This window comes from Enhydra lutris, unplaced genomic scaffold (genome assembly GCF_002288905.1).
Source record: "Enhydra lutris kenyoni isolate GAN:26980312 unplaced genomic scaffold, ASM228890v2 scaffoldscaffold38, whole genome shotgun sequence".
Lineage (NCBI taxonomy): Eukaryota > Metazoa > Chordata > Mammalia > Carnivora > Mustelidae > Enhydra > Enhydra lutris.
Genome location: NW_019154122.1, coordinates 14,317,394 through 14,340,771, shown reverse-complemented (window position 1 = coordinate 14,340,771; position 23,378 = coordinate 14,317,394).

Here is a 23,378-nt window from a genome sequence, read left to right as displayed (position 1 = left end):
GCTCAGCATGGAGCCTGCTTGTCCTTCTCCCTTCCTCTCTGCTCTCCAACCCCCACGTTCTCTCCCTCTCAAACAAATAAATAAAATCTTTATTTAGCTACCTTCCCTGAGCCTTGGAGCCCAGGAACGATGTCACCTCCGACCCACTCACCTAAGAATCCAGGCAGAGAGCCAAGCTCAGGCAACAGGATGTAATGATGCCAGGATACCGTGTTTCATAGAAGCCGCCCCAATCCGCTCCCTAACGAGTGTGCTCGTTTTTAAGAGACCAGTGGCAGTGTGTGGATCTAATGTGAAAATCCTGCTTCAAACGAACCAATGCTAAGATCTGAGCACTGATAATATACAGATTCGGATTAACTATTTGGTGTGATAATGCAATCATTTTTTTAAAAAGGTCTTTATCCTTTAGAGAGGCACACTGAAGAATTCACTAATGTCATAAGACCGGGGAGTCTCGTCACATGACGGCCGGGAATGGGGTTGAGGATTGTTGAAGCCGCATGATGGGCACCTGGGAAAGACACTCTGCTCTTCTTTTTACATGCATTTGAGATTTTTCCATAATAAAACATTTTCCAACCGTTTCAACAGATTTTAAAACAAATGGACACTGGGTCTTCCCTATGTTCACACTTAATCGCAGCCAGCTGAGCTCACGGAGTCTTGGCCAGAGTGTTTCCGCTCTGTGCCCTCCTCCGAGGGTGCTTTTCTGGGGGTCGCGTTGCTACGAGCTGCCTTCACCCGCTTCCTCAATCTGCCAGTGACTTTTCTTCTGTAGTGAGAATATTCTTCTCAAATTGCCCCCAACTAATCAGAGAAAAGACATCAATTTTCCTTTCTATCCTTCCTGGCCTTCCTTAACTCCTTTTTCAACATGAGAAAGAAGACAAAATTGGGAAGAATTATAGTCGCCACACAAAATGGGGAAGGTCTATGTGCTGCTGGCTTTTCTAGTCCTAAGGGAGAGATTTTCCCCTTTATTCTTTTTTGAAAAAGGCCGCCTGTCTCCCTTCTAACAAATGTTATCCACTGCTAAGTACTGCTCAAGATTTATCTGTTGAGTACTCCTATGTGTTCCCCAGAAACTTTATTGTCTCAGATGTAAACTATTCTGGAAACCAGAGCCCTTTGGACTTCCGAAGGCGCTTGGATCCTTCTAGCCTGTCCCTCTTTAAAAAGATGTGAGCAGAAAATCTAACAGATTTTGTTTCATTTTTATTACAATCTCTAAAAATATACTTGTCACAAAAATTTTCATTTTAAAACTCTTCCCAGGAATGGAACAAGACGGTTGCTACTTGTCCTGGGCAAACGTGGATTGAAGGTGCCCATCATGATCTCCGTGTTTCTCTGGAGACACGGAGGGCGATGGACAGTTGTGTGGTGTTAGTACAACCGTATCAACACGGAGCCTGTATCTGAAATTTTGTTTCCCATACTCCATTGAGAACGTTTTGTTTTTTGTTTTTGTTTTTGTTTTTTGCTTTTTTCAGAGGATCCAAACAGCGGAGATCGGAAAAGGGTTAACACCTGATCATTCATAACAACTTGGCTTATTTCAAGAAGGGGGAAATAGGGCGCTTGGGGGGCTCAGTCAGTTAAGCCTCTGCCTTTGGCTCAGGTCATGATCTCAGGGTCCTGGGATGGAACCCCGCATCGGGATCCCTGCTCAGCCAGGAGTCTGCTTCTCCCTCTGCCTGCTGCTCTCCCTGCTTGTGCTCACACTCGCTCTCTCTGTGACAAATAAATAAATAAAATCTTTTAAAAAGCGGGGGAGGGATAGTCATAGGTGAAACATTAGAGGTTGAAAATCAGATGCACTGACCGCCAGGATCACTGTCACAGGAGCTAATGTTCCCAAACTCCTAACCTCAAAACCCAGACAAAATATTCAGTGCACTAGAAACTTCTCTCCTGGGGCCATTATTACCCTTTGCATTCTGGAGGACAAGTGGGACGGGAATAAATCTGTCCCTTTCCCCTTTCAATGACTGAATGTTGCTTCTGTTGGCGTCTGCTGCTTTCCCTCGCTTCCTGGGGTTCCTTGCAGAGACAGAATGTGCAGCGCTTCGTGAGCGAGTATCCGGGCACCATGGAGACATGCGGCCGTAAAAGTGTCTTCTCTCATTTTCAAGGTAAACAAATGTTATTGCCACCAGGAAATAGACCACATGAAAAGAAACGCCGGGAACCTGGAAGAGCTGCCCAGGCAGTCATTCTTTTCAGTTTCCAAGTTCATTACCCTCATTAACTCAAGCCAATGGGGCAGAACAAAAGGCCTCTCAAAGGCCCCATAAACATGGGGCTTACATATTTTAAATTTCCAGCTATAAAGTCACGAAGCTGATTTTTCTTCTTGCTCACGGTGCCCTCCCATTTTTCCTTTCCTTCCAGTTTTCCTCAAGCATGCCTTGTCACATGGCCCTTGCGTCCTGTGTTACAAAGCACTATTTATCTTGAACTCATGGATGGTTATGGGGTTGGGGATGAAGGCAAATAGCCATAACCCTGAGTTCCCCCGTTTGGACTGTAGGAGGTAGCAGGTGTCTCAGGGAACTTGTTGAGAAACATGGATGTCTGCAGGTAGAAGGTTAAGCCCGGTGAAAGTGCAAGGCCAAGGGTCCTCATTTCTGTGAAATTTCTGGGGGTCTGGTGATCTGGGGCATGCTGGGATTTCCCTCCAACGTGAAGGGACAGCTGCTGCACTTTGGGTCCCCTGCCATCAGATATGGAAGAAGCACATGTTTGGGTTCTGGAAGCCACCTATGGCATATTTGGATGACCTGTTCTTGCCGATTTACTGGGTGGCTCAAAGAGCCACCAGCTTGGAGAACGAGAGAAAGCTCTTCAGCAGGGCCACGCTACAGTTCGGTGGCTCTGACCCTCAGAGTTCATGGCCCACCCTCTTACCATCAGGAGTCACTGGTGGCTCTCTAGAACGCCATGATGGTTTATTCTATGTGTCAACTTGGATGGGCTATGGTGTGCCCAGATATCTGGTCAGACATTATTCTGGGTGTGCCTGCGTGGGCTGTTTCTGGATGAGATTAACACTGGAATCAGGAGACTGAGTAAGGAAGAGTGCCCTCCCCAGTGTGGGTGGGCCGTATCCAATCAGCTGAGGGCCTGAAGAGACCAGAAAGGCTGACACTCATGAGTAAGGGGGAACCTGCTTGTGCTCTCTCTATCTCTCTCTCTGTCAAATAAATAAAATCTTTAGAAAAAAAGAAAGAGAAAGAGGGAAGGAAGGGAAGGAGGGAAGGAGGGAGGAAAGAAAGAAAAGGAGGAAGGGAGAAAGAAAAAGAAGGAAGGAAGGGAGAAAGAGAAAGAAGGAAGGAAGGAAGAAAGGAAGGAAGGGAGGAGGGAAGGAAAAGGAAAGGAAGGAAGAAAAAAAGGAAAGAAAGAAAATGTTCATAGGCTTAAGGCATTGTGTGCTTGAAGAGTGTAATGGAAAAAAATGACTTGGTCCATCTAGAACGACGACATGACCACAGGATCGGATTTGCCACAGTGAAGGTCTGAGTCACCCCAACCAACTTGGATGGGGAAACAGCGGAAGGTGCCGGTGGAAGGAAGAAGGACAGGAGCGTCTGTGCGCCCGTGTGCGTGTGTGCTGCTTAACTGACCTCTTTTGCTCATTACCTTGTGGTTCCATGTGGTACAGGTTTGAGGGGATAAATTTAGCCTTTCATCCATAGTTTGCATTATGTGCACATGAGACCATGATAGAACCAGGGGGAGAGCAGGCTTTCCTCCAGATCCTGAGCTTGAAGCTGGATGCATTTTTGTGTGAGTTTTGGGAGCTGGATGATTTCCACTTGCATGGATAGGAGTTGTATTCTAGTTCAGGCACAGCTGGAGTTATTTGTACCTAAAGCAGGATGTGTGAGCAACGGGCAGTCAGGGAATGGACTGGAAGGTCCATCTGTCATTGCTGCTGGCCTGGCATTCATGTTTGTTGTTGTTTGCTTGATTGTTTTTGAGACAGAGTGTGTGTGAGTGGGGGCTGAGGGACAGAGGGAGAGTCTTAAGCAGGCTCCACGCCCAGCACAGAGCCCAAAGTGGGGCTTGATCTCATGATCCTGAGATCATGACCTGAGCTGAAATCAGGGGTCAGACCCTAAACCAACTGAGCCACCGAGGAGCCCCCCTGGATGCAACGTGTGAACACTGGGAACTTAGTCCTCTCTTACTGGATATAGTCTTGAAAAAAAACATCAGTTAAAATGTTCCTGGAACATTTTAACATTTCCCCTGCAAAGGGCTGGCTGCGCGACCGAAGTGAGACCGGTCGAATGCTTCCTCCCGGAAACTGGAGTCCTCAGTAGGACCACAACAAAGTTCCAAACGGCCGGAGCTATGTTGTCCCAGAGGGAAGAGGCTGATGAAATTGTCACTTTGTTCCTGTTCCTAGATCTCTGTTCTTGTTCTGAGTCCGGCCCTTCCCCTCTCACTTTATCCTACCGGCTGCTACAGATCCTTCTAATAAATTCCATCGTAGTGCAAATTGGCCAGAGTCTTGTCTCTGCGGTTGAACGCTCGGCCACAGGCGCAACTACCCTGGGAGGGTGTGGGTGAGAAGAGGAAGGGGAGAGAGCGGCAGGCCGTCGTGAGGGACAGCCCGGAGCCTGGAGGAAGGCCTGGGGTGTCCAAGGTGGAGGCACAGGGAGAGGGGACGGCCGGCGGGAGACTCTGGGCAGCAGAGTCAGAAGCTGCTTCTACTGATAGTTTCAGCGTGGAGCTGGATGACAGGCGGGCAAAGCTTGACTGCCAAGGGCTGAGGGCCTGCGGAAGTGAGGGTAGACATTATCTTAGTTAAGATACAAGTTGGGCTGCTTTCTCGTGGATCACAGTGGCCCCGATAAGGCGGGAGGTCTAATTCTCTCTGGTGTGAGGCCCCGCACGCCGAGGTGGGAGGCTCTGTTGCATGACGTCATCCTCTACCGAGATCCTCCTAGAGTCACTCCGCTCTGCCCAGGGTGTTTTGTGCGTCCGTCTAACCAAAGCCGGGTCATACCCTCCCGTCCACCTTCCCGTCTTCAAGGAGGGGAGAGAGGAGGCCAAGCCCAAGCAGCTCCTTCAAAAGAAACGTCCTGGGAGCCGCCTGCAGCCTCCGCGCAGACCCGCAGGCTGGCACTCAGCGGCCTGGCCATACCGGCAGGCGAGGGAGACTGGTCTGAGTCCCCAGCCTGTGGCCAGTCAGGCCTGGTGTGGGGGTGGTTATTTCCAAAAGGCAAAAGGGGAACGGACAGTAAGGAGCCAATAGCAATCATTGTCGCAGACGACCGTGTCTAGCCGTCAGGCTGCGAAGGAAAGAGACGGGGACCAGCTGGGGTGCGCCGGGGTCCCGCGTCTACAGCGCTAGAGAGAGATGGTGAGGGTACAGGAAAAGTTGATGGTAAGAGAGGGAGAGCTCAGAGAAGGAGGGACCACAGGTCCATGCGCAGAGAACTTGACCTCGAATGGGAGGATGGAAAGGAGGAAAAGTAGAAGAAAATACAAAGGGGTTTGCGGGCTTGGTGGCTGGCAGCAGGGAGTCTCTTCCGGCTGCCGTTTTCTGTATAAAATCAGAAACCAAGTCTCTTGCTAAAACTAAGTGGGAAGGAGGGCAGCTGGGTGTCTGAGAGAGGGGAGACAGAAGTAGTCCTTGCTGGGAGGCCTGGGCGGGTGAGCGTGGTGCGGATCCCTTGGCAGGATCCAGAGTCGGGCGGTGTTGGTGAGGAGCGCCCCAGTCTTGGTGGCTGGGAGATTTCTCTGGACAGGGGCGCTAAGCGAATCAGGTACAGGTTTCCAGGAAGCAGATAATTGGGTTTCTCTGGTCCAACTTCCTATGGGAGAAAGAAACGAGGACACCTTTGTTGGAACGATCCCATAATCATTTCAGTGTGTCTCTCAGAACACAGCACAGAAAAACACACTCTGTTTCTGGGTCCGGGGAACCGTCCTGGGGAGAATCAACACTTCATAAAGTCAAACTTCTGGCGGTTGTTATTCAGACCTTTGAAATGAATGCCCACGTCTTCGGAACGACCCACATCATTCGTTAGCATGACGGGAAGAGAGAGTCTTCCTACCGTCAGAAAGTTGTTGAGAGATGAGCGATGTCCAGCTCGCGGGCTCCCTGTCACGGAGGAGGGACGGAGGGCCGCCCCCGTGGCGCGGGGCACACAGGAAGCATGCGACTGCCCGGCCCGGGTCACCAGTAATTGGGGAGCGTCACGGGTAAAGAGTTTTATGGGCCGTAATGGTTTTCTGTAAATGAAAATTGCTCTTCCTCACTGGGTAATTGAGTTATATCTGAGTTAATCCAGGAAAGTCTTATTCATCTGAACTATGACACATATGAGTCAATGAGGGACTGTCACCCGGAGACTTAACGAGTCACTGTTACCCTTTCGGTCCTAGGATGGTCACTTCCAGAGGTGTTTTGAGGTTGGTTGTGCTGTTTTGACCATCTCCGGATGAGGCTAATGGGATGATGGGTGGAGGACGGGGGTGGGTCTTCCGTAGGCTTTTCCCTGATTTCACAGAGCCCAGCCCCTACTTGTCAAAGGCCGCCCGAAGATTATCATTTTCCCCGTGAGCCTCTCATTTACTCATTGGTTTCCATGAAAGACCGAGTTCTTGAGAAGCGATTATTACAGTAATATTAACAATAACAGTGACGACATCTTCCCTCTAAGGGATGTTTGCAGTTGGGGCTTCTGTGATTTTTCCACAGGGACGCTAGTCAGAGAGAAGGAAAACTTCCAGCTTTTAAATATATCCCGGAGTCCACGTACGTTCATGAATCCAAGCCGGCATGGTGTCGCCCGGCAATTTTGAAGATTTGCCTCAAAATGGGAGCTCTTCCTCCAAAAGTTCAGAACAGCAAAAAATGTTGTCTTGTAGAACACGGAAGGCACAAACTGTTGACATTTAAACCAAGAGGGAGAATGATTACTGGTGAATCCCAGCACAGCGGGTCCTCCGGGCACCCCTGGGTGGGCACCCCCAGGGTCTTCTGCCAGCTCCCAGTCTCCTCTCCCTTTCTTCTCCACGGGCCACGTGCTATGAGCACCACACCCTGAATTTATTCATATAGAATAAATTCATATAGAATCGCCGTCTCAACACAGGTATCTGTGTCACGGGAAAAGTGACTTTCCCGGTTTCCCTGTGGATGAAACGGCCCCTGGGCATTTCTTCCTTGGGGAGAATCAGGGAGATTACATCAGGCCTCTGAGTAGAAATGGAAATGGTGTGTCAGTGGAGAGAGGATTAAGCTATGTACTGGACGTTATTTATTTCCCTGCCTCCATTAACAGTACCAGTGAGTCATAAATACCACAGAGATACGTGCAGATTTTTAAACATTAACCTAGGATTTGAAAGTTAGAATAATTAGCCTTAGGATAAATGTATAGAATAAGAGATTCTATTGTAAATGTGGGTCAACGCCACGAGTCCTCTGTGGAGGAGAAAGTAGTGAAGGGGAAAATGAGCGTGTTTATAGCTCCTTAACTTAGCTCCTGGGTTTCAAGATTAGTTTGCTGTCAAGACAGATTTAATCCTTTCGTTTTATCCTTCCTTCATCTATAATCAAGTCTTGGCTGGTGGCCTGAACTTCTTGCCCCTGACGGGCACATACACAGAAGCAAAAACAAAGCAAACATAGTTTAAAATGACATATTCCCTGGTCAAAATGAAATTCTAAGCCCCCATATCCATTTTGATAATAAGGGTCATTCCTTGCAAAATAGAGATCCCTCCTCTCCTCTAGACCCGCAATTTTGAAGATTCACATCAGAAGTTTTTTTAAGCATCGGGTCAGGCACTTCCAGCTTCCACTTCCAGTCCTGTCCACCTCCCCTCCTGCTCTGCCCGGTTGGTTCTGAGCTGGCTTCTAGCAGCTCTGTGGGCTGGAGGGGGGGGCAATCTTGTCTCAAGCCCCCGTGGGGTGTCTCTGGTAGCAGGCGATGTGGGGAGGGGGTGCCTATCAGCGCTGACATCCCCCCCCCAACACAGTCCAGCCCAGAGGTGTGGGGAGACGGAGCTGTGGTCTACCCCTGAGCCATGGTGGGCAGGAGCTGGTGGGCACATTCTTCCCTCTTCTTGCCCCAGGAGGACAGTTCTGAGACTTGTTTTGTGCGGCCCCACCAGACAGAGCCCCATGGCCAACTCCGTAACACATCCCTGAATCGCTTCCCTCCCTTTTGTGTCTGCTTCTCTGACCCTTCCTGCTGCTCCCTGGGTTTATCCTCCCACATAAACATTTCTCCGACTCTGAGGGAAGCCAGATCAAGAGTAATTTGAGTTTATACCAAGAAAAATCCCCCCCACACTTAACTATGACTACTGACATTCTAATTTCCTACCCAAGGAAATTAAATTTTAATAGTCCGTTACAGTTTCTCAATTAAGCATCACTGTCTCATAATGACACCTGCTGGAATTGTGCCGGTAATGATTAAGTAGCATATCTCCCCGTGAGCTGTAGGGGCAGGGAAGGAAGGGCAGTGGAAGAGAAATGGACTTTTCCTTTCCATTCCAGCCCCACCTCTTACTCACTGTGTGACCTTGGGCAAGCCACTTAACCTCTCTGGGCCTCATTTGTGAAATGACCTTAATACCATAAAAATACAAAATTAATGACAAATAAAAAGCAAAAGGACCTTTCACCTGGAAGTGTAAAGACTTCTGATGACTCAAGTCAACGTAGAAGCATAAAAGGAAATTGCAGGATGTTTGGGAAAAGAACAACAAAGAAAACACAACATAGTAAAATGTCTGTGACAGAGAGCTGAAACCCAGAGCAAAGTTATAACACGGAACACCCGTAACGGCAAACATGAAAAGATGAAAAGGAATGAGTGAAACGTCCAGTGAAGAAAAAAGAGAGAGACATACAGGACAGACAAACATTTACCTTTTGAAAATTCAAAGGAAATCCATAACCCACCCACTGGAAAGATTGCTCATGGAAAAAAAAGATAGGAAAAAAAAAATAAAGAAAACAAAGGACCAAAAAATGACACAACCACAAATCAGCAGAAATGTAAAATATAGAAAGACAATAAAAAAAAAAAAAAAAAACTTCATGCCAAAGAAGGTGGATACTGAGATTACTGAGCAAATTTCTGAAAAAATTATAGCTCAAATTATATAATTATGACTATAAAAAATTATAGTCAAAATTGACTGGAGAGGAAATAGAAAACCCAGTCCTCCCTAAGTTGATTTATGGCACAACGCCAATGAGAATATCATGTTGGTCTCTGGAGCTGTTGATTATAATGTCATGAAAAGGAACGAACAAGCTAAGAAAAGTCAGGAAAAGAAATGCAGTGTTGGGGGCACCTGAGTGGCTCAGTTGGTTAAGTGACCGACTTGTGATTTCAGCTCAGGTCGTGATCTCATGGGTCATAGGAAGTACCACATAGGAGTTCCCACTCAATGGGGGTCTGTTCGAGATTCTCTCTCTTCTTCTACACCCCCCCCCAATTGTATGCTCTCTCTCAAATAAATACATCTAAAAAGAAAAAAAAGAAATGCAGTGTTGGGAGTTTGAGTAGCATATCCAACATTAAAGCACATTATGAAGCCCCTATAATGAAAACAATGTGGTATCGGTATGAACATGTATATAGACAAATCAAACAGAATAGAAAATCCAGGAATAGACCAAAACGAATATAGAAATTCAGTATAGATTAAGGTGACACCTCAAATCAGTGGAATTTGATGTATGTTATTGAGATACCGAAAGGTGTATGAAAAATTATATATAATTGGGCCCATTCTCATACCATACACCAGAATGTATTCCAAATGGATCATGGATTTAGATGTAAAATGAAGAAAACATGGGGAAGTTTCTTTATGAACTAGGAGTTACAACCAAGAAACTTTCTAACTATGACTCAAATCCCAGAAGCAATAAGGAAAAGGACTGATGAATGTGTTTACATAAAAGGGATAAAATTTGCATGACCAAAAGCATCATAAGCCAAGTAAAAGCACAAACAACAAAGTTCAGGAAACATTTACAGTTTTCGTTGCAGACAAATGGATTAATACATTAAGTTAGGCCCCTAAAATTGCTGGGCATTTAACCATTTGGACCTCAAGAGATAGCAAATTTCATACAGTTCATTTTAATACCTAATACGTAAATAAACTTCTAGAAATAAAATGGGCAACAGCCACATAGAAGAACGACTAGAGGTATGAACACACAATGCACAAACTGAAAATGCAAGTGGCTTTAGTCATAGGAGAAAACACCCAAGCACACTGCTTTCCTGTAGAGATTCACTGCCAAGACCCCCACATGATACAGGCAAAACCAGTTTTATACAGTACTCTGCATGACACAAAAGATAGCGAAACTCGAGTATCTTGATATCTATAGAGTGAGTCCTCCAACTTTTTTGTCTCTGATTATCTTGGATATTCTTAATCTTTGCATTTTATATACATTTTGAATCTGCTTTTCTATTTGTGCACACACGCACGCACACACGCACACACACACACACGTCCTGTTGAGATTTGCATGGGATTACATTGAATCTGCAAACCAGTTTGGGCAGAACTGACATCTTTCCAAAATTATGTATTTCACCCTTGAACATTTACTTAGGTCTTCTTCTTGTTTTTTAATTTAATTTAAATTATTTATTTTCAAGGTTTTTATTTAAATTCTAATTCGTTAACATATAGTGTAATATTGATTTCAAGAGTAGAGTTCAGTGATTCAGCATTTACATTTAACACCCAGTGCTCATGATAACAAGGGCCCTCCTTAATGCCCATCATCCATCTAGCCCCTCCCCCACCCACTTCCCTCCAGCAGCCCTCAGTTTGTTCTCTAATGTTAAGAGTCTCTTATGGTTTCCTTCCCTCTCTTTTTTCCCCTTCCCCAGTGTTCATATGGTATTTGTCTTTCTCTGACTGGCTTATTTCACTTGCCATAGTATGCTCTAGCTACATCCACGTCATTGCAAATGGCAAGATTCCATTCTTTTTGATGGCTGCATCGTATTCCATTGTATATATGAACCATCTGTAAATGGACATCTGGGCTCTTTCCATAGTTAAGCTTTTGCTGGTAATGCCTGCTGCTAGTTAGGTCTCCTTCCATTAATCTCAATAATGTTCTGTAGTTTTCTGTACTTAGATCTTGAACTTCTTTTGTTAGGTTTTCTGTGTTTTTGATGTTTTTGAAACTTGTAAATGGTATCTTATTTTTAAATTTCACTTTCTAGTTGTTAGTGGAATAGAGAAACATGACTTTTTATCTTCATCTTGCATTCAATGATCTTCCTAAATCCAGTTATTAATTCTGAGAGTTTATTGGTGTATTTAATTTTTTTTTCTGCCCAACCAATCATGACGTCTATAAATAATGACAGTCTACTTCCTGCTTTTGAATCTTTGTATCACTTTTTTTTTTTTCTTGGATTTCTGAACTGGCTAGGACCTACAATATTTACTGTAGGGTTTTTGTACATACCCTTTATAAGATTAAAGAAGTTCCCTCTTATTAATCAATTTACTGAAAATGTTCATCACGAATGGGCATTAAATTTTATCAAATGATTTTTCTGCGTATATTGAGATGATCCTGTGACTTTTCCTTTTCTGATAAGGTCGTGCACTTGAGGAGCAAACCAACCCTGCATTTCTGAAACAAGCCCAGTTGGTCTTGATATATTAACCTTTATATCTAATCACTGAAATTGATTCTAGTGTAGGATTGTTGTTTAGGACTTTATAAACAATAATCACAAGAGAGATGTTTCTTTCTTCTAACACCCTAGTCAGGCTTTAGCACAGAGTTGATGCTGACAAGATAAGTTGGGAAATGTTCTTTCTTTTCTGATTGGTGTTTTATCTTCCCTACATGTTCAAAAGAATTTATTGATGAAATCCTCTGGGCCTGAAGTTTTTCTGTGGGAAGATTTAAAATGATGGATGCACTTTCTTTAATACCTTTATTTGGGGTATTTTTTTTTTCTAGGAATTTTTCCCTTAATTTTCAAGTGCATTGGCATAAAGCTATATATTTTTATCTTTTTAACATCTGTGGGAACTATAGCAATGGCCTCTGTTTCCTTCCAGATACTGGCACGTTCTTTTTTTTCTTGATAATTCCTCCAACGTGAATCTTTTCAAAGAATCACCTGGAGGGGCGCCTGGGTGGCTCAGTGGGTTAAAGCCTCTGCCTTTGGCTCAGGTCATGATCGCGGGGTTCTGGGATCAAGCCCCGTATCGGGCTCTCTGCTCAGCAGGGAGCCTGCTTCCTCCTCTCTCTCTCTGCCTGCCTCTCTGCCTACTTGTGATCTCTGTCAAATAAATAAATAAAATCTTAAAAAAAAAAAAAAAGAATCACCTGGAGCTTTGCCGATTCTTACTTTCACCTGTGTTTTCTCTTATTTAATATCTGGCCTTATATTTATTGTATATGTCCTTTTACTTGGGGGGGTTAATTTTCCATTCTTTCTCCGTCATTTTTTAGTTGAATATTTAAGTCATTGATGTCAGTCCTTTCTTCTCTATGCCACACGCTCACTGAAGACTGTAAGTCCTCCTTTCAACGTGGTTTTAGGGTGTGTTATGTTCATTTTCACTCAGTTCAAAATATGTTCCAAGTTGTTTGTAGTAAGGTTTCTTCTCCGACTCTAGTTATTCAGAAAAAGATCATTTAATTTCCAGATTCGGGGGGAGGGTCTATTGACTCCTTGCTATTAATTTCCAGTTTAATTCTGCTATTTGCAGAGAACATTCTGCGTGCAGTTGAATCCTTTGAAACGTGTTACAACTCGCAAGCAGGTGTGGCATTTGGTCAATATTTGTCTGTGCCCGGGGTACACTTGAAAGGGCTGTGCATTCTGTGGTTGGAGACAGTTCTATAAATATCAATTAGGTCAGACTTGTTAATTAGGTTAATAAAATCTGTTTCCTTAATAATTATTTTATTGTCTTTGCTCATTATGAAGAGAGATGTGTTAAAATCTTCCACCGTAAAGGTGGATTTGTGTATTTCCCATAATTTTGTCAATATATTTTGGGATTGTCGTATTAAGTGCATTAAAATTGAGCATCTTTAAAATCTTCCTGATGGAATGACCCTTTTCTCATTAGGAAAGTTTCCTCTGTAACTGTAACAATTCTCCTTGACATAAAGTCTGCTGATTGACTCTTGAACAACTTGAGAGTTCGGGGTACCGACTCCCCCACCCTGCCCCGTGTAGTAGAAAATCCGCGCATAACTTTTGACTCCTCACAAAAACTTAATTACTAGTAGCCTACTGCTGACCAGAAGCCTTACTGATAAGATAAATGGTTGATTAGCACATATTTTGTTTTTTTTTTTGATTAGCACATATTTTGTATATGTATTGTATACTGTATTCTCACAATAAAGTCAGCTAGAGAAAAGAAAATGTTATTAAGAAAATCACAAGGAAGAGAAAATACATTTACACTACTGGACTGTATTTATCAAAAAGAAATCCATGCGTGAATGGATCCGAGCGGTTCAAACCCATATTGTTCTAAGGGCACTTGTGTTAAAATAGACACATCAGGGGCACCTGGGTGGCTCAGTGGGTTAAGCCTCTGCCTTCGGCTCAGGTCATGATCCCAGGGTCCTGGAATCGAGCCCCACATCGGGCTCTCTGCTCAGCAGGGAGCCTGCTTCCCTTCCTCTCTCTCTCTGCCTGCCTCTCTGCCTACTTGTGATCTCTGTCTGTAGAATAAATAAATAAAATCTTTAAAAAAAAATAGATACATCAGCTTTCTACAGTTAGCCTTTTCATGGTGTGTCTTTTTCTATCCATTCTACTTTCTATTTTTCTATTTTGTGATATTTAAGGTGTGTCTCTTGGTAGCAGCATATAGTTGAAGGATTTTCTTATCCAATCTGATCATCTTTTAATTGATGATAGTCTCTTAACTGTGAATTTTGTGTTTTTACGCTTGACACAATACTGGTATAGCTGGGCTTAAATCTATCATCTTAACTATTTGTCCCATCTGTGTTCTCGTGTCTCCCTTCTGTTTTCTTCTTTTGGTTCAGCTATTTTTTATTATTTCTCCCTTCCCCCCAATTAACCTGCTATACATTCTTGTACTGTTCTTTTGCTGGTTATCTTGGAGATTTCACTTTGCAGGCTTTATTTATTAAAGTCTAATGTAAGTTGTAATTTTACCACTTCTCAGATAAGGTAACACTTTGTATTTACCCTGTTCTCAACTTCTGTGCTCTTGTTGTCACATATTTTAATTCCACTTATATTTCCATATGTTTTGACTCCTTAATAACAAACCATCAGTTACATATCACTATATAAAATACCATTATTTTATATATCAAAATTCATTTAGATTTACCCACAGTTTTACTCTTCTGAAGCTCTCCCTTCTTTCCTATTTCTCCATGTTTCCTTCTCAGATAATTCTCCTTCTGCTAAAATAATTCTCTTTCATATTTCCCTTCATGTGAATCTGCTGATGGGAAATCATCTCAGCTTTTATTTGTCTTAAAATGTCTTTATCTTGTCTTCATTTTTGAAACATATTTTCTCTAGGTATAGAATAGAGTTCAACACAATCCCTATCAAAATCCAAATTGCTTACTATTTTTTTATATGTAAGAAAGAAGCCATATAGAATTTTATGAAAGAAGCCATATAGAATTTTAAAAGACCCAGAATAGCCAAAATAATCTTGAAAAAAAAAGAGAACAAAGGTAGAGAACTTATACTTCTCAAATTCAAAATCTATTGCAAAGCTACAGTAATCAAGACAGCGTGTTACTGGGATAAAATAGACATAAAGACCAATGAAATAGCACAGAAAGTCTAAAAATAAATTGACCATACATCTATGGTCAGTTAATTTTCAACAAGTGTGCCACGACTATTCAACGGGGAAAAGATAATGTCTTCAACAAAAGATAAGTGCTGGGACGACCAGATATCTACATGCAAAAAATAAACTCAAACCCCTATCTCACAATATATACAAAAATTAGCTCAAAATGGATCAAAGATCTAACTGTTATGGCTAAAACTATAAAATTCTTAGAGGGAAACATAGGATCTTTATCACATTGGGTTAAATAACAGTTTCTTAAATAAGATGACCAAAAGCACAAACAATAGGGGAAAATAAATAATTTGGACATCATCAAAATTAAAAACTTCTGTTCATCAAAAGACTGTAAAGAAAATGGAAAGGCAACCTACAAAAATGGGGGAGAATTTACAAAGTGTGTATCTGGTGAGAAAGGCTCTATGCTCCAGAATGTATTACAACTGAACAATAAAAAGACAACTGAATTTAAAATTGGGCGAAGGAGTTGAACAGACGTTTCTCCAAAGAATAATCATCAAGCACATGAAAAGACGCTTAATGTCATTAGTCATTAGGGAAATTAGTTATTATGCAAATCAATACAAAGAAGAACAATGAAATACTAACTTCACACCGAGTAAGATGGCTATAATCTGTAAAAGAGCAAAAAAAATATTGATGAGAATGTGGAGAGATTGGACCGCTCACTCATTGTTAGTGGGAAGATAAAATGAATGGTGCAGCCCCCTTGGAAAGGAGTCTGACAATTCCTCAAAAGTTAAGTATAGAAATACTATATGGCCAATTAATTCCATTCTTGGGTTTATACCCAAAATAACTGAAAACCTATGCCCCCACAAAAACTAGTACAAAAATGTTCACAGCAGCATTATTCATGTTAGCCACAGAGCAGAAACAGCCTAAATGTCCATAAGCTAATGAGCAGATAAATACGAAGTTTAATATCATTCAGCCATACGAAGGAAAGAAGTGCTGATCCAGCCTTCAAGTGGGTGATTTTTGGAAACATTACTCTAAATGAAAGAAGCCAGACAAGTGTTAAGCAATTACATTGATAGGAAATGTTCAGACTAGACGGATCCAGAGAGACAAAGAGTAGATTGTGTTTTCCAGGTGAAGAGGGGAAGGAGGAATGAGGAGGGACTGATAGTGGGTATGGGATTTCTTTTGGAGCAATGGAAATGCTTTGGAACAAGTCAGGGGTGATGGTTGCACAACCTTGCAAATATACTAAAACCATTGAATTGTACACATTAACTAGGTGAATTTTGTAGTCTGTGAATTGCATCTCAACTGAAAATTCTGAAAAAAAAATTCTTACCCTCCTTCGATTTTTTCAATACATTATTATATCGGTTGATTTTGTTTAGGGTTTTTGTATATTCATTTTTCTGTTATAAAATTGGTTGTCTTTTGCTTAAGTGTGTGCGTGTGTGTGTGTGTGTGTAAAAATCTCACATGAATACAATGTAGAGGAGGAAGGACACTCCCTCTACCCTCCTAGTCTCCATTGCTGGGTTTATGGAATAAACAAACAACAGGCAGATTAACAGGAGAAAAAGTATACAAATGAATTAATTTTTAGTATTACACACACAGGGCATCACAGGGGAAAAAAGTGAATACTCAGAAAGGAGGCAAGAGTTGAAAGTTTATGTAGCATCTTAGTAGGGGAGGTGGGCCCAGGAGGTGGGCCTCTCAGGAGGGAGGAAATGATTTTCAGGAAAGATGAAGGGGCCCTTGGGAGAATAGATGGGAGGTGTGATCGTTTGTGACAAAGTCTGTGTGTGGTGTGGACTTCTGGTCTCCTCTCCTGGGACACAAGTCCCTCCTCCCTGGTTGATGAACTCCCAAGGGGACGTGACAGCCGAGGCCATTTAGGAGGACCTGCCTTCAGTCAGGAGAAGGATGTCCAGAGGAAGTCCCTCCCAGCATTTGCCTATGACTCAAAATAATCCCTTTATCAAAGCAGCACATTTTGGAATAATGTGTCTTGATCTCCTTCACTAACAAGACACAAGATGGACCCTAATAGAAATTATTATTTTGCATCTACTTTCTTGTCATTGTTCTGAGCTTCTAGATGGCATGGCAGTGGGACAAAGGGTGTGCTGAGCTCTCTCTTCCTGTAATCTTTTGTTTGGAGGGTCTGCAATTTCATGCCCGAGAGTGTCCTCTCCTATGTCCACGTGTGTCCCCAAGTTTGTTGCCGTTGTCCCAGCTGAGCCCTTTCCCTGTTACATCAACCCATGCAGGGCTGGCAACTTTGCCACATTAAGTCTGACTAATTTCGTCTGAGGTGCCACTTTATTTGGAATTTTTATAAACTTATTTTGTTTATAACTTCCAACTCACCATGTGTTCCATCCTCCTCCACAGGGCAAATGGAAATGAAGCCTTTGATGACGCTTTCCTCTTTTTCAAACTGGAAAATTGGCCGCGATGGGGCTTAGAAGTGAGTCGGAAAGTCTGTGTCAGGCTGACAACGTGACCCTTTGGAAGATGAGGGGTGTTTACAGGTTTATTTATAAGAAGGGACAGAGCTGGAGCTGTGTTCAGTTGACTCCATGTTAGAATTCCGGCCACGCTTCCAGGTAAAATCTCATCTCACCAAGGCTTCTCACCAGTCCTCCCTACAAGGAATAACGGTCCTCTACGGTGACAAGGCATATGAGGTTCAGTGTCAGACACAGCTTTCTGGGGCGCAGATGGGCTTGAATTCTATCATGATTTGTTTACCTTACTTCCTCCTATCACTGTACTTCCAAAGCTAATGTTCCCCCAATGTTGTTCCTTTCCAGAAAAATCTGGTATTAGAACGTCTCAGAATTTCTAGGAAGTGTGGGGACAGCTGGTGAAGTAGGTAGGATAGATTCAACCAATCTAGGTGACAAAACAGTGAAGGCGGAGAGGGAATGCAGTGAAAGATGGTCGGAGTGGAGCAAAGGTGGAGAGGAAGCCCTTCCCTCACTTAGAACTCGCTCAGAATTGGTTTCTTGGGGTGAGGGCATCCGGACAAAAAGCAAAGGAGCTACATTACTTCACTCACAGCAGGTCAAGCAAGCATCTGTCCTGAGTCCCAGGCACTCGGGTGCACAGCTGGAGATCTGCTCCTGAAGTTCAAGGAGCTCAAGCAGGTAGATGGACAGGGAATCAGGGACCCACTCTGGAGGGCTGAGGAACGAGGCTCTCAAGTGGGTGAGTTGAACTGCACAGGGGAAGATGGGCTCCCATGCATGCCCCACTCCGTGGCATGGAAAGGAGGTTCCTACAAAGGCCTAAAAAATTCTTATTGACCGTGGGGGAGAAGATACTCTCACGCTGCCACCATTTCAAATGTCTATACTTTCCCAAATGGCCAGAGTGTCTCTAATGCCACTTGCTGAATGGGAGAGAGACTAAGGAGCCTGCGGAGGTCAGATCAGCTGGCAAAGATCTTAGGTCTCTACAGCTGTCCTGAGGGGACCAGCAACTGGTATCTGGCAAGGAATATCAGGTGGCCCCACAGGCCACGGAGTGAGCTGTTGATCAGAGCATTTGCAGAAAGAATAAGAATGTTTGTCTGAGCCTCTCTTGCTTTGGGGGGAGCTATGTAACTGAAAATGGCTGATTACTCACACAGCCATCAAAAACTCTCCAGAATGGTGCGAAGTGAGGTGTTGTCACTGCTTCCAGGACTGAAAGTGTGGTAGAGCTCCGTCCTCCCTCTAAGCCTTGTTCAGATCTGACATGAGCACTGTGGTCTGGCCAAGACACGTTCCCAGTCCCTGTTTGCCGACTGAGTCACGAGGAGAGTGCGTCACTGGGAAATGCATCCAAACAATGCGCGTTAGGAAGATGATGGCTCCAGCAGCAACGGTTCTCCTTGAGTCTGGACTACTGGAGTGATGGCGCCCCAGAATGAGGTCTCTAGTGGTGTAACTCAAGGCTCAGACACCGTGGGTCCCTTTAATCCCTCTGAATGTGTTACCTTGAAAGTGTGAGGTGCTAGAGTAGTTTAAGCCAACGTCACCAAAAACCCCCAAAGCTCAGGGGTCAAGCAAGACGATGAAAAAAACAGTGCAAGACAGTTGGGCACCTCTCCTCCAGCTGTGACTCGGGGAATCTTGTCTGCTTCTGTCTGGCATCTCTGCTACCCAGAAGTTCTTTGCGGACAGCCCTCGAACGGGAGCACAAGCTCACATCTGCTCTGCACAGCTTTGAGCTGAGCGAGGCCAACCCCTCCCACTCACGTTCCAACAGCAAGAACGCAGTCACGTGGTCCCACCTACCCCAAGGGGTGGTGTCTTCCTGGGGACCCAGTAAGAGGAAGTGGTGTAGTAAATAGAAAACATTCTCTTCGGCCCCAATGTATGTAGAAGACAGTTGTCGTCATCGTATTTAATGGTAACAAGACCTACCGGGAAAGGCACGAGTCTTCGAGGAATCAACTCACTTTCAACTACACCACAACTAACTGTTAAAGAAGAAGGCTGGGATCTTCCTGGATGGAAACTTCCACGGCTAGTTGTCTGCTTCCGCGACTGCTTCTTGTGAAGCCCGATCCAGAGCAAGAGGTTTGGTCGCGCACCGGCGGGCATGACTCCAGGCTGTTCTCGAGGACCACAAGCAGCAGATGGGAGCACATCGGGCTTGCACGTTTGCTCCTGTGGACGTCTCGGCGGCGGCAGGATGGGCAGCGAGTTCCCCCGCACCTGAACGTTGGGCAGAACGTTGGCTGTAATTACCTCCCTGGTAAATGCTGGAAGTTGGATACAGAAAAAAAAAAAAAAAAGATTAAAGTTTTCTTAATTTCAAGACTTCTTTTCAAGGTCTAAACAAGACCCCCAGCAATAAAAGCCAATGCTTCATAAACATGCTCCCCCGACGTGGAAACCTTTATTCCTCGGTGGGATGATGCTGACTGGACAGTCACAAACCCGGCCCCAGAGCGAGGGCACGTCTCTGTGCCCTGACGGGACCCGAGGCTGGAGAAGACAAAGCAGAAAGCTGAGTAGAGGTGGTGAGGAGAGCCCAGGCAGGCCTTTCAGAGAGGCCCGAGCGGGGCCGGGTATGTTCTCTGAAGATCGCTCCGTCGGAGGCGCGGTGCAAGTGACCTCTGTCGGCCTGCGGAATCACGTGGATTACGCTGACTGTTGGCGCGTTCATGAGATCAGGGGCTCACCGGTTAACCTCAAGGCACAGCTGACGGCAGGAAATGGCTGTGGCCAGAGAAGTGAAACATGGGCATAAACCCTCCGAAGACTTTTTTTTTTTTTTAAGCCAAGTATTTTTTACGACATAGAAAGAACAGGGAGCTGCGGGCACTTACACGGAAGAAAATAAAGTTTGGAAGTGTGACGTGGTCATCCCAACCCTGGAAAGATGTTCTTCCCGTGCTCTGAATGCCGAAGTCAGCTCATTGCCATGGTCGATCTGGCTCTAGTCGCTATGCACAGAGAGACCCGTCCGTTTTCGGAGAGACTAGGGCAGCAGCCCAGGGGCCCTGCCATGTGCCCAGTGGGGGGCGCCGCTTCCTGGGGCATCTCCGCTGGTGTGTGAAGGAGGCAGATGTTGCTGCTCCTGTACATGCCCTTCGTTGGGTGGAAGAACGTTTTTCAGCAGACATGTAGCAAAGCACGTGTAACTACCTGAGGTCATGGGAGGCTTTCCGGGAGAGGGACCCTGTGCCAGGCACACCCAGATATGCACAGGGAATGGGGCTAGGGAAATGTCAAGGTGATTTTGTAACCAAGGACTCGGTGGTTGAGGAAGTGGCCTGGTTTGATTCCTCCTCTATATTATAATTAGGAGACTATGCCGACTGCTTGGAATAAGTTACATTATCTGTGAATATCATCAGAATAAAGTGGCATTGGGTCTGTTGGCGTTGAGAAGCTGAGAATCGCTGGTGTCCTGGGACAAATAAAGGTCTCCAGGGGGCGAAGACAACTGGGTGATCTCTTGCTGGCTCAGCTGTTTAATGAGCAAGTGACTTCATCTCTCCATGTCCCAGTGTCCTTGTTTTGAAGTGTCAAGATTTTGCTACATCATGTACGATCTTCCCACTTGGGACTTGGTCATACAGGAGTGAAGTTGTCTGTAAGCCCCAAAGCCCTCGATCGTGATTGGAATATGGTCAAAAATGGACCCGGAAGCAATTAAAAACGTGAACTATGGCGCATTCGACCTCTTGAAAAATACGCCAGGCAACTTCATGTTCTCCGTGTTTCACCAAACAGCTTGACTATTCATCTTCCAGGAGTGAAAGAATCTTCCCAAGAAATGAGCAGAGTGTTTGAGGACAACTCATGCCACAGAATTGCCCTGAAATGACCTATCCAGTTTTCTTCGTGACAAAGGATGCTCTCTGTGCCCCTGCCGTAGGAGATCAGTCCCCTCAGTTCCTCGGCGGGTTTAACCAAAGTCCTCACCTCCTTCAGAGGCCTCCCTGGTCCCTGGCATCTTCTGTCTTCGAAATGGTGCCACAGACTCCAGCGATGTTTCTTCAAGGAAGCCACAGGGGGCACCATCCTTGGGGCTACTTGCAACATCGACAGCCTGGACCAGGGTGGGGAACCCGCTCAGCCCAAACAGGACTCATCAATACCCTATAGCGGGCCAGTGGCCACCTCAAGGTTAGTAAGTTGGCTGCTTCAGAATGTAGGCCCTTGAGTAAAGAATCTAATTTTATTTGAAAGAGACAACTTCTGTTGAGCAGGTCCCTCCTGAATGGGTAAGTCTGATCCATTGAACTGAGTTGAAAAACAAGTTAAATGGAGTAAAAAAAATCTCTTTACGAAAGAGAACAACGTAGGCTGTGTTGGGGCCGTCGGTGGGATTTCGCGCAGCAGGAGCAACTGTTTTCATCAGAGAAAAGATTATGGAGCTCTTGAGGGAGGTTTCCAAGAAACAGAAAAATAGTCCCGATTCAAGCTCGGTAAATAATGAGGTGTTTGTCTGTTGGCAAGTGAGCCATCGGCCCAAGTGAAGCCCGGGGAGGCGGGTTCGCTGAGCGGAAGACAAAGCCGGTTAATTAATACCAAATGCCTCGCGGACAGAAGGAACATCATGGTGGGAGGGCAGAGTGGAGATCTGGCGGTGGGGGGGTTGCCCGTGACCTTGCCCGTCAAGGTTCAACGAAGACTAAGCCCTCGGTGTTCAAACATAGAGAGGATGCTCAGGGAACAAGCCAGAGGGAGCTCGACCTTCTGTTCCATCCAAGTTCAAAAGCACGTAGGTGAGGTTGCTGGGAAAATTAGAAGTCAGGAAACAATGCCCTTAAAGGTGTGCAAAAATGGATCACCCAGAAATCTTTCAATTCTACCGCCCTACAAGTTACTGCAGGAGCCCCTTCCTGGACGACGGAGCCATTTGACGGGACACTTCCACGCTCATCGTTATTTTCCTCCCATCGTTCGGGATTTGGTTCTAAGTCTCAGCCCCTTCCGAAAACATCCCAGTTGTTGGTGCGGGGTGTAGCTCGGGGGGAAAGCGGTGGACACCCACTTCACCACTTTCGTTCCACAAAATACCGAGGACTTCTGTTGGATATTTACTGAAAGAGAATTGTGCTGGGTTTTCTGCTCTTTAACTTACTTTTGTTGTAAAGTAGCAGGTGTTCATTGTAAAACAACAACTGCCCCCATGAGGAGTCCCAAGGTGGCTGAATTTAGAAGGTCAAGGTCACCTGTCTCGCCCAGATACCACCACCAAGGATAGGCACTAGGGTAGTTCAGAGGGTACCATTCCAGAAGTTTCCTTTGCATATGCTGATATATAAACATGTAGGTCTTTCTTCCCCTAAGCTTCTAAATGTAGAATTAAGACCAACATAATTTAAGCACTCCAACAGTGCCAGTCCCAACCGTGGTCTACACCACAAGGCTTTCTCTCAGGGAGAAGCCCCGTTCCCAAGGCCAGCTGCTGGAGTCGGAGCCGACTTTTAACTCCTTCTCAGTCCCAGAGCTGTTGAAGTCATCCCGTCTGGACAGCCAAGACCCCAACCTGGCTGGAACCCGGTAGCCGGATCAGTCGCTGAAAGGAAGTGCAAATGGTATCCAGGAGCCCAGGCAGACCGGGGTCGTACGCTTGATCATGCCTCAGTAGGGAGGAGCCCAGAGGTGGTTGTCCCAAACCAGGGCACACTTTGGATGCTCTTTGAGGGACACTGATAAGGAAACGCAGCACAGCAAGTTCATCAAAATCCAGGACAGGGGAGACTGTGTGTGAAAAGACATTCTAAGAGCCAAGGAGCATTCGGTCGTCAAGCCGATCCCAAACTCACCAGAGCTTATGTTTCAGGTGTGGTCATGGTGTGATCAGCCCAGAAGCAGCAGGATGTTTGTTCAACTTCCATCCCAGGCCTCCCGAGTCAGAACCTCTGGAGGAATTCCCAATAGGCACTTCTAAGGGCTCCCCAGGTGGACTCGAGTCACATCAAAGCACGAGAACCACTTTCCAAAATCACAGAAGACAGAAGCCTGGCTCTGCTCCCTAGGGCTTAGGGCAGCCCACCCTGTGGCCAAGAA